The sequence below is a fragment of the Oreochromis niloticus genome, unplaced genomic scaffold (assembly GCF_001858045.2).
Source record: "Oreochromis niloticus isolate F11D_XX unplaced genomic scaffold, O_niloticus_UMD_NMBU tig00001072_pilon, whole genome shotgun sequence".
Taxonomy (NCBI): Eukaryota; Metazoa; Chordata; class Actinopteri; order Cichliformes; family Cichlidae; genus Oreochromis; species Oreochromis niloticus.
The window spans coordinates 100,911-113,443 of NW_020327298.1; positions in this window are offsets into that span (position 1 = coordinate 100,911).

The following is a 12,533-nucleotide window of genomic DNA, read 5'->3' on the forward strand; positions in this document are numbered from 1 at the left end:
TTAAAGTTCGATATAAAACACTATTTGCGCCCGCCAAGGGCGTCTCCTTCTCGCCGTCGCCCGAGAAGGAGACGCCCTTGGCGGGCGCAAATAGTTATCGACCATCTCTTCCTTCTGTAATCATTGGAAACGTAAGATCTTTGCCCAATAAGATCGATGAGCTCACGTCGCTAACCTGGTCACAGAGGCAGTACCGGCAATGTAGCATCATGATGCTAACGGAGTCGTGGCTAACACCGCTAACACCGGACACAAGCCTGACACTACCGGGATTCCAGCTGCTGCGAGCGGACAGGACGATAGAGAGCAGTAAGAGGAAAGGAGGGGGACTGGCAGTGTTTGTGAATGACAGATGGTGTAACCCCGGGCACATCACTGTAAAAGAACATCTCTGCAGCAGAGCCATTGAGCTGTTAGCTGTTAGCCGTTAGCATGCGTCCGTACTACCTGCCCCGGGAATTCTCGCATGTTATCGCGATAACAGCGTATGTCCCCCCCTCAGCCAACTGTGACACGTTTGCAGTCTCTGTGGTCAGCAGACTGCAAACACAATCTCCGAGAGCCCTCCTCATAATATCCAGGGGACTTTAATCACGCCTCACTGGACTCCACACTGCCCACCTTCACCCAGTATGTGACCTGCCCAACCAGAGACAATAAAACACTGGACCTACTGTATGCCAATGCTGAAGAGGCATACAGTTCATCACCTCTCCCTCCCCTGGGCAGATCTGATCACAGCCTGGTGCACCTTGTCCCTGTGTATGAGCCCTTAGTGCGCAGGGAGCCACCAGCCACCCGCACAGTGCAGAGATGGTCGGAGGAGAGCGAGGAGGCTCTTAAGGATTGTTTTGAGTCGACTGTGTGGGAGGTGATCTGTGACGACCACGGAGAGGACATCGACAGCCTTACTACATGCATTACTGACTATATTAATTTCTGTGTGGATAACACCATACCTACCAGGACTGTACGGTGTTTCTCCAACAACAAACCTTGGATTACCCCAGAAATTAAAGCCTCAAGCAGAAGAGGAGGGCCTTCAAATCCAGAGACAAAGAGGAGAAAAGGGTGCAGAAAGAGCTGAGGGGACTGATAAGGAATGGGAAGGACAGCTACAGACAGAAGATGGAGAACCAGCTTCAGCAAAATAATGTTGGTGAAGTCTGGAGAGGCCTCAGAACCATCTCAGGCCACAAACATCAGAACTCTCTGCCTGGGAGGGATGTGAGGTGGGCAAATGAACTGAATCATTTCTTCAACAGATTTGATTCATCCATGAGGCAGTCTCCAACATCGGCTGCAGACTCACCCACCCCCACTGCTGCTGTCTCACCTCTGACACCTCAGACACTTCACACTTCAGACACTACATTGTTCCCTCGCTCACCTGGAGACCGCTGGGAGCACTGTGAGAATCATGTTCTTTGATTTCTCAAGTGCCTTCAACACCATTCTTCTCTCAGTCCTGAAGGACAAGCTGGAGAACTCTGGAGTGTACCATCACTCTTTCCTCCCCACTGCTGTCACACTCTACAACAAGCAGACCTTTTACGGGCGGCTATCGCCAGGCAGAGGGCAATCTTAAGGACTCATGAGCAAGTCTTGCAAACACTTAGCACTCAGTATCAGGTAGTCATTAAGACATATGGAAGGATTTTAGCCTCCATGCAGCAGCTTCAGTCGGCACTGTCGTGTTTCAGCCTAATGTGTCCACCATTCCTTCGTCCAACCCTAAAAAGACCTTTGCTCACATCGTGACTGACTGCAGAGTGGAAGAGAGATTGTTGGGGCTACAGCAGGGAAAGCGTGGTATTGCTGAGTTTGTCTGTGAAGGTTCTAAGTCATCCAGGTCATCGTAGCCAAAGGAGTTTGCAAAGAAAAGCGTCTGGACTTCTTTAAGTTGCTTGAAGACGTTTCACCTCTCATCCAAGAAGCTTTGTCAGTTCTAAGGCCAAATGGCCGAGAGTCCCAGATTTAAACCCAGTGGGAGTATCCGCCCAAAGAGGGACAAAGGACCCCCTGGTGATCCTCTAATCACATGCGCCAAGGTGTGAAAGTGGGTGTGGGACCTAATCAGCCAGGGTTTCGGGTGAGCTCATTGTGAAACCTGGCCCCACCCTATCATGTGATTTCCTGAGGTCAGATGGCCCAGGATGTGAGTGGGCGTTAAGGCGTCTGGGGAGGGAACTCAAAACTGGATTATAGATGGCAGACAGTTGGTGTCGTAAACCACCACCTCTGTTCAAAGATGGTCGCTCACAGTGGACATAGATGGCTTCTATGTCCACTATTGCTGAGTTTATTATTGACTTTCATACCGCAGCTGCCGAAGCTAACTGGCCTGCAGAGTGGTTTTCGCTGCACATTAAATGATGAATTAAAGGACCATTTAGCTTTTTGTGATGAGTCTGCGTCCTTCGGGGCTGGAATCATTAGGCCACCCTCCTCTCCAGTAGGGGCAGTTTTTTTTTTTTTTTTTGTGGCCAAAAAAGACAAATCACTTAGGCCTTGCATAGACTACAGGGGTCTTAACAACATTACCAACAAAAACAAATACCCGCTCCCCCTCAAACTCTGCTTTCGATCCCATCCGCGGGGCCAAAATCTTCACTAAACTTGACGTCCAGAATGCATATCACCTGGTCCGCATTAAGGAGGGGGATGAGTGGAAGACGCGTTTAGTTATGCCCTTCAGTCTTATCAATGCACCTGCAGTTTTCTAGAATCTTGGATTATAGATGGCAGACAGTTGGTGTCGTAAACCCCCGCCTCTGTTTACGACACCAACTGTCTGCCATCTATAATCCAGTTTTGAGATCCCTTCCCAGACGCCTTAACGCCCACTCACATCCTGGGCCATCTGACCTCAGGAATTCACATGACAAGGTGGGTCCAGGTTTCACAATGAGCACACCCGAAACCCTGGCTGATTAGGTCCCACACCCGCTTTCACACCTTGGCTCATGTGATTAGAGGATCACCAGGGGGTCCTTTGTCCCTCTTTGGGGGGATACTCCCACTTGGTTTAAATCTGGGACTCTCCACCATTTGACCTTAGAACTGAAGAAGCAACTTAAAGAAGTCCAGACGCTTTTCTTTGCACACTCCTTTGACTACGATGACCTGGATGACTGAGAACCTTCACAGACATATCTCCATATAGAAACACTGTTCCTGATCGTCTTAATCATTCACTCAAAACAGAGAAACTGGATGCTTATTACATTTACAAGAGTTTGAACAAAACATGTTTCTAACATGAACAGAATTAAATCATATACAATCTGCATGAAACTTAATGGAAACTTAATCACAGGAAGAGGCAGAAAAACATAGATGTGGTGGACCATACAGTCATTTTGAAAAGGTAACAATTTATCTGTCTGCATTCATCTACGTGGAAAAATACAACCAACAACCAAACCAATAATACAACCAAATCACTTTTCAGCACTTATTTACAGCATTTGAAACACACAGTGTAGCTCAGTCAAAACACCCTAGGCCAAGTGAGTGTGCTGAGGGGGAAAAGATAATGATCAATGATTTCTTTAAACTCATAACTGGGTGCAGCAGCTGAGCTTTGACCTGGGAGTTGCAGCTTAAGACTCTTTCATGGTTTAAACCGGTAATGTTTAAACTGTTTATGGCTTTATGGATTTATCAGAGACGCCCATAGTCATGCTATCTGCTCTAGAAAAGTGAATTGTTATATACAGTCTGGCAGCTGACCTTTGACCCATGAGCTGGAACTTCAGGCTCTCTCTGCTGGTGTGTTCATACTACTTAAGCTTTCAGACACACCCACATTATCGGATTGGTTCTCAGGGTTGTTCAGTATGTCGGAGTTGGAGCATAAACCTGCTGCAGGTTAATTATTGATCAAATTAATATCACACAAGGTGTAGCAGCTGACCTTTGACCTGCAAGCTTCAGACTCTTTGATGGTGTGAAGTAGGGGTGGGTTTTGATTATCAATTTATAGATTGAAATTGATTCTACCTTGGATAACATGATATCGATTCATTAAAATCCTGAATCAATTTTTAGATATAAATTCATTTTTCCCGAAACACCAGAATCTCAGTTTAAACCTCACAAAATTTCGACAACAACCAAACAGCTAAAACAGTAAATGAGAGCAGGTACACGGATTCTGCACAAAGATGTAAACACAAAGCGCGGACCCGCCGAGGGATCAGAATCAGTGAGATGTCGCCTTTCTCACGTTGTCGGGTTCTGATGTTTCGGCAGGTCCGCACTTTGTGTTTAACTCCTTTTTGTGCTACATTTTGAAGCTGCAGATTTTATCGCTCTCCAAACAATATCGACTGAACCAGCAACAAAAGAAGTTCCAAACTACGCTTTGCATTCACATTTCGCTTCACATAAACATCGTCATAAATTCCCTCTGACTTGTGCTGTTTTGCTTCTACCACGATAAAATCACACTTCATGCAGTGCTCCCTCTCTCTCTCTCTCTCTCTCTCTCTCAGGAATATTTTCCCATCCAATAACCTCTGTTTTCTGCATTATTCGCTTGCTTATTACGCACCTGTCTACCGTTGCTCTGCGGGGCCGCTGTTTTTTGAGGGGTTTTTTTGTCTCCCTGTAACTTTGCTCTGCTTCACTTCAGCAGCATCAGCTAATATTCATATGTTGATCAATGTTTTTCTTTTGTTTTTGTTCTACTGCACAATATTTTTAAAGTTATCTGCTTTAAAACACCAGGCCAGGAAAATCGCCTTCGTGTTTTGCTGTGTTTTATCCTGAGTTACATTGACACAAAGGCATGTGATGCTCATACCTCTGATAAAGTCTCACAAGTGTCAGCTTTCTTTTTAAAGATATAAAAATATGGATGTCTACTGATAAGGGTTTAGAATTATAATATTTCTGACTGTCTGAGGCAAAATTTCCACGAATCAAATCGAATCGGAATCGAATCAGAATCAGAATCGAATCGATTCTAGAAATCAGTAATGATACCCAGCATTAGGGTGAAGTGTGAAGCTGGCAGACACAGAGGACTGATGATGGAGAAGAAGCAGAGGATTTTCTCAGTTTCTACACAGACCTGGTCCAGACAGCAGAGAGCTACAGAGTGAAGACGTTCATGGGAAGAAGCTGAGTAAGTGCAACATCCTCTTTAAATCCTGGATCAGGAAGTAAAGCCAGTGAATATTTGGTGTTTAAATAAGGTTTCTGTCTTTGACTCAGGCTGGGGTCAGCAGTTGCTCACTTTTAACATCAGCCTGGATTCTTAGCTAGCTTAGTATTAATATGCTTTCTGTGCAGGTATTTAAAAACAGCTGAAGTTGTTTTAACACCATAATCCAGATGTTTCTGTCTTGAATGCAGTTTGCCATTACCATTACCATTGAGCTCTCGTCCTTTTGTGTGATAAAAATAAAATTAATGGTAAAATTAAAGGCTTATTTTGAATGGAGGAAAAAGAGTGATGCAGAGCAGAAGACAGATGGCGTGGTTAAGATCTATTTTCTCAAAATTGTTTAGATTTGTCACTCCGTTCATAAAGCAGGGTCATGCATCAGGATTCATATTGGCAATAGTTCATATCTCTGTTCTTTAGCCTTCATCACAAAGCTGTGAAGGAAAAACAAACATCTAACAGGATTTGATGGATGCAAAGTCCACTGAGCTCTTTGTCATTTACAAACTTGTCCAACCAACAAGAGCACAGATGAAAAACACAGTGACACTTAAAGGATTTTGCCATATATGAGCATAGATTACTTTCATATAGATTTTCAATGCAGGCTTTTGGTGAGCCGCTGGGTTCTGTCTAATAATCATCTCAGCATTTTACAATAGAATAGCTCTTTATTAGCTCTTCATTTATTGTTATTGGACATGAAACAAGGAAGCTGTGTTTCTCATTGGATGTTAGTTTCATGTTCATCAGGATCATTTTCTAAAGAGCTGATATTTAGACCATTTACTGCACTGGCTGCACATTCTGTCTACATTTCTCTGTATGTGCTGTGTTTGTCTTTCATATTTCTCCATATTGACACAAACAGTGAACAGCAGTAGATCTACTCTTCATCTGTTTTAGGCCCAGTGAAAGATCTGAAGCAGAAATGGTGTCATTAGGAGAAGAAGAACGGCGAGGAGGCAGCAGCTCTTAAAGATGAAACACAGCAACTTAGCCCTGAGCTCAGAGAGCTTCACATGAAAAAGCTCCTCAAGCAGATCATGTCAGAGGTTTGTCATCAACAGGAGGAACTGTTCATATCATAGAATGAAGGATGCTGTCAGCTGGATGAAGAAGGTTATTTAATGGCAAACGTTCACATTGAAGTCAAATTGTTGTGGTGTTGAACAGATTCATGGACTGATTGTCTCCAGAATGTTAGAAGAGCTTCAATGAATCATTAGAAACAACTTACAGCTGCACAGTTGTGTCAAACACATCTTTGTGTCATTGTGGGATTTTTGTGTTTCTACATGTGACACACGTCTAAAACATGCACACAATTTGAACACAAACAGGGACTCATTTGTTCCCACAGCCAGATGCTGAGAGCCATTTCCTTGTAGTCCTGTGTCTATATATATGTACCATTAGATGTTATTGGAATGATTGTCAGCTTTGATAGTTTCATGTATGTTTAGCTGGACGGCTGTTTGATCCTCCACATGTTTAAAGGTGTCCAGTCCTGAGACACTGGGGGTGGAAACAGCTGTGATGTCATTGGACTGTCACAAAGACAGAAGTGCATGAAGTGAGCAGCCAAGGAGCCGCTGATGTTTTGGATTCAACAGCATTTGAAAGGTTGACACAGACACATTTGCACATAGAAAGCTGAATTTGTCATATGCCACAGTGAACTCACTGTTCAGTGTTTTTCAGGAAGCTTCTTAACTGCCTCTGCTGCCAAACAAGCAGCTGATGTCCTTGAGAAGAAGCTGAAGAAGTCTTCAACAACAAATACAGGAAGTGGACTTTCAAATACTAGATTCACTTTAGACTCACACAAGAAATGACTCAACTAGCTGTGTTTGATTGACTCCTTTGACTCTATGAAAGCTCAGTGTGTGTCTGTACACAGACTGTTGTGTTGGACTATTATTCAGTTGTTTTCAAATGTCTGCATCTCAGTGTAGATGAGGCTGGGGGTCATGGGAGGCCACCATAGCAGTCTCTTCAACATCATGACATCATCATAAATGCTACTGGACTGTCTGATGGGCTGACGGTGAAAAAGCCGTCGGGAAGGAAACAGAAGACATTTCAGAGGCTGCAGCAGATTTCTTTGATTTGGGGCCTTTTTCAGCTTTATTGGACAGAGCAGTGAAGATAAGTGACAGCAAAGCAGAGGGAGAGAGAAAGGGGGCGTGGTCAGAATCAAAGCCAGGCCAGCTGCTCTCCACCTCGTGGCACATGGTCACCTGCTCATCCTAGTGAGCTCCACCAGCAGCCCTTTCACACAGTTTACACTGTCAAACACTGTGTGTGGACCTCAGCTAACAATAGGCTACATTTAAGTCTGGACTACATGCTTTTATATTGAGGCAGATTTTTACCTGTTTTTATTCCATCAGCAGCTCAACATCATGAGCAGCTTTGACATAAAGACATCAAACTCAAGCTGACTTTAAACTGGATCTACTTTTAATACAGGGGCTCAAAAACAACTAACATCTTTATTATATATCAGGACAGAAAGTCATTTCATCTCAAATGGAAAACAGCTTTATTTGGAATAATCAGCACTATCAACTGGTTTGGGATCTCCACCAGTTTCATGTCTTTACAGCTTCTCCAACAAAGTTCCTGTAAAATCAGCATCTTTATTGGTTTGATAGTGATTGATTATTCAGTCCCAGTCTGCTGTCATCTAAAGAACAAAATGATGTTTCTATGAGTCAAAAAGCTCCAGATGTTGTTCACAAAGAAAACAAAGATTAGGAACTTAAACACAAAGTGTTTGGAGCCAAAATGTTCCCAAGCTGCTCTTTTTGAAATGGCAGAGGTACAGTGGTGTCTAACAGCACGCTGTGGAAGGCAAACATGTTATTGTTGGATGAAACTTCATGAATCCTTTGTAGATTTGAGCTTTTGGAGCCTTTCTTTTCTCTTCAGGTGTACAGAGGCTGAGGAGGCAGGTGAAGCAGGTGGAGCTGTTGTAATGCTGGCAGAGGGTGTGTCTTAGTAACTCTGTGAGGTAGAACTGGATCCAACATTGTGGATGTGTTGATGTTGGAGCCATTAAGATTCTCTGCCACACTGTAGGATTTCCCTGTGATTCACTGCGGGGGCATTTTGGAGTCTGTCAATGAAACTCTTCATATTTGTGTTTGACACCAGTTTATAGAAACAGAGAAATGTGTCATGCTTTTGTTCGGCCTCCACAAATATACACATTTGTTCATTGGTTGGACTTTTTGGAAGGAGACACATTGAAAACCATGTTAATAAGATCTTGTTGTTTCCTGTGGATCCGACACAGAGAGTGGACTTCAGACAGAAAGCGTGGAAGAGATTTTAGAGGCCGTGTGTGGCAACAGGAAGTTTCTGTATGTTTGCTGATCTTACATGTGGAAAACAACACGTGATGTTTGTGAAGTTCTACAATGATCATTGTTCTGACAGCATTTTGAGTGGGAACAGTTCAAACTGAGAGTAGTGGGAGTTATTTACTGATTGAAACAAGCTGAATGTTTCTGTGCACGATGAAGATCAGCAGCAGCAGCTCAGCTGATCAATGAATTGACATCTATCAGTCATTTCATGAGATGAAGTCATCAGCAGACATTTGTTCTAACTGTGTGATAAATGTCAGAACGTCAGGGCTCTGCTTTAGTCACTACTTGATGATCATTGGCTCATTGTTGAATCACGTGGCCCAGTCTGACCTCTGACCCTTTGCTGCAGGTCTTCTGTGTTATCTCCACTTTCATGTCTGATCTTCTGCTGTATCGTCCAAAATAAACATCTGAATCATTTCCAACACTTCAGCAGATCTTTAGTTTGGGCAGCACAGTACAAAATAACACATATTGTACTATACTGCCCACTTCCTGATCTTATTGGATCTGTGTGTGAGGTTGGTGAAGGAAACACATGTTTACTGAGTGAATCGCTGCCATTAGGAACTAGTTTTTATATCACAGCCCAGAAATCACACAGGACCATTTCTGCAAGTGAAGAGTCCTAATTGGAGGAAAATCATTGTGTAGTTTGTGCGACTGTTGTTTGTAAATGAAGAATTGTCCCAACTACATGTGCTGCTGACCTTTGACCTTTTCTTTAGGTGCACAGAGGAGTCTGTGGAAACATCCTGAGGCAGTGCTACAGATGTCTTCAAATAAAGTGGTGTATTATCCATGTTTTCTATGGATCACATCAATATCCTGATCTAACAAGCCCCCTTTTTGTGGATTTTAGAGCCTCTGACTTTTGCTGCGTCTGCGTCTCATTTCAAGCACAAGAGCAAGAAGTGGATGAAGAAATGGGGCGAGTGGGGTCAGTGTGGTGCATGTCAGCTGTGCTCATGCTTTCACAAAGAACATGTGTATTCATTGGCAGCATTAAGGTGCACTTTAGTCTTCATAATAATAAAGTATTGTGACTTTATTATTGTGAATCCTCACAGTCATGTTGCAGCTCTGCTTTGCTTTAAGAAAATGTTCTACCAGGATGTTACTTTCCTAAACGTGTTCTCCAAATGTTCCCAAAGACTTTGTTCTAAGTAGTTCTACATGATGAAACATTCACACTAAGTTTAAGAAGGACACACAAACACCATCTGTCCTTTCATCATGTGTACAAACGTGTTCAGATGTCAAATGTACCGTGAATGGATGCAAATGTGGATCGTTCCAATCAAATGAGACAGTTTTGTAAGTGGATCCCAGTTTGAAGTTCATTGAAACCTATAAGAACATGTTATTCAAACCAACTTTATCCAACAGGGAGAAGCATCAGGGGAACAGGAAACATTCAAACATGTTTACTGTAAGAACTGCACAAAGGAAGGAAACACAATCCTACACACGACCACTTTAAAATGGACATTTAGCTTTTCAAACATCAGGGAGTGCTGCAATAACAACACTGTGCCCATTCTGATCAGACTGAAAGATTTATAGAGATTTATCCATGTGCTGGAAAAGGATTTGATATCAACATATATGCAGATTAGTAGGAGCATTTTCTTCATATTGAGTTAGAGTTCAGTACCAGGAATATGTAGAATTAACATCTGTGTACATGACGAGGGATGAAAACTTTCAAAGGACGTCAGAATTGGTGTCTCTATCTGTGACTGTCCCAGAGGAACCTACCTGAGGGATTATTAAAGATCTGTCTATCTAGAAAGACTTGCATTGATTCACAGTGTACAATTCTTTCTAATCTATTAACATCTTCCTCCAAATCCTGTTTCTGCTGCATCAGAAGGGCTCAAACCTCCTGCTGTTGTCTGCTGGACCATCAATTCTACTTTATGATGATCTTCAAAGATAAAAACGTGAGTTTATTTGTGAACTCTGTGAAATGATGTTTAGTTTGAACCAATCCTGTGTCAGCTGCAGCCACATCATTGCCACGCATACAAATGGCTGCGTTCCTGTTTAGACCTGCTGGCTGTCAATGGGCTTCATTCCATTTCAGACTGCCGGTGGTCGCTGTGATCTAAACTCAACATGGCTCCTGTGTTAGAAGAGCCTCTGATTTTAAATTTGCACATTGAATAGTTTCTTTGCAACACTATGGAGCTACCAGCCCAGTATATGTAGCCCACAGTAGATGGAGTTATCAAGCTGCACTGACAAACATCAGGACTCATGTGATCCCTACATGTGGACCTTTCACACATGGATCCAAGTGCAGATTCAACTCTGCATTACATTTGACTTCAGCTGTTACACACTTTCATTTTCTAGCTGTGTCACTTCCTGCTTTTTGGATCAGAGAGTTTATCCATGTCCACAAATGTTTGGCTGCATATTTGTATCATCTATATTTTCCAGTCTTCATACAGCCGATATTTCATGTGGACTCCAATCTGCCACCTGCCATCACGTTTTCAGGGTTCATTCAGTGTTGAAATGTAGGACAAACAGCAGCACATGTTCTCTAAATGTTTGCAGTCATTTTAAATGAAGCTGATACTACATGAGACATTTTGCACATTTATTGTCTTTGAACAGAGAATAATAAAGCCATCAAACATATACAGGCTGTGCAAATACAAACTTCTGTGGTGCATTTGATGACCTGCAGAGGAGAACAAGTCGGGCTTTTCAGCCCTAACACAACCTCTTTGTTCTCAATACTACAAAACCTTCAAAGGCTGATATGCAAGTTTGCATGAATCACCAACACAGTTGTGTTTGTTTCTAGTATAGTTATAAATAAGCTGATCAAATATCTGCTGACTGATTAGATCCAGTATCTATTACAGATGAACTGGATATCACAGCATGTTGTTAATCCGTCATATCAAACTAAACAGTGTTGCTGGTGTAAATATCCTCCAATAAAGTCAGATGAGGGCTGCTGTTGCCAGGTAACGATGATGTCACCCTGGATCTTCTGACCTTTAGCATCGTAGCGCTCGGAGTCTGATGTTGGCTCATGTGTTGTCAGACACCAACATGACGTTCTACTAGTCAAGGCCTCACCTTAACCCACTGATGCTGATCACACAGACCCACTAATAGAACTGTTTGATCAGGTTTATGCAGCCTCACCATTAATGTCACATTTAATCACATTTACATTACAAGCCCACTACAACCATTATCAACATGTTAAATTACATTATACATCTGCACTGATTTAAAGCACCATTAGCCTTCAGTTAATCCAAAATGCTGCAGCAAGAGTCCTGACAGGGACTAGAAAGAGAGAGCAGATTTCTCCTGTTTTGGCTTCCCTTCATTGGCTTCCTGTTAAATCCAGAATTCAAAATCCTGCTCCTCACATACAAGGTCTTAAATAATCAGGCCCCATCTTATCTTAATGACCTTGTAGTACCATATCACCCTATTAGAGCACTTCGCTCTCACTCTGCAGGCCTACTTGTTGTTCCTAGAGTATTTAAAAGTAGAATGGGAGGCAGAGCCTTCAGTTTTCAGGCCCCTCTTCTGTGGAACCAACTTCCAGTTTGGATTCGGGAGACAGACACTATCTCTACTTTCAAGATTAGGCTTAAAACTTAACTTTTTGCTAAAGCATATAGTTAGGGCTGGACCAGGTGACCCTGAATCCTCCCTTAGTTATGCTGCAATAGACGTAGGCTGCTGGGGATTCCCATGATGCATTGAGTTTTTCCTTTCCAGTCACCTTTCTCACTCACCATGTGTTAACAGACCTCTCTGCATCGAATCATATCTGTTATTAATCTCTGTCTCTCTTCCACAGCATGTCTTTATCCTGTTTTCCTTCTCTCACCCCAACCAATCACAGCAGATGGCCCCGCCCCTCCCTGAGCCTGGTTCTGCCGGAGGTTTCTTCCTGTTAAAGGGAGTTTTTCCTTCCCACTGTCGCCAAAGTG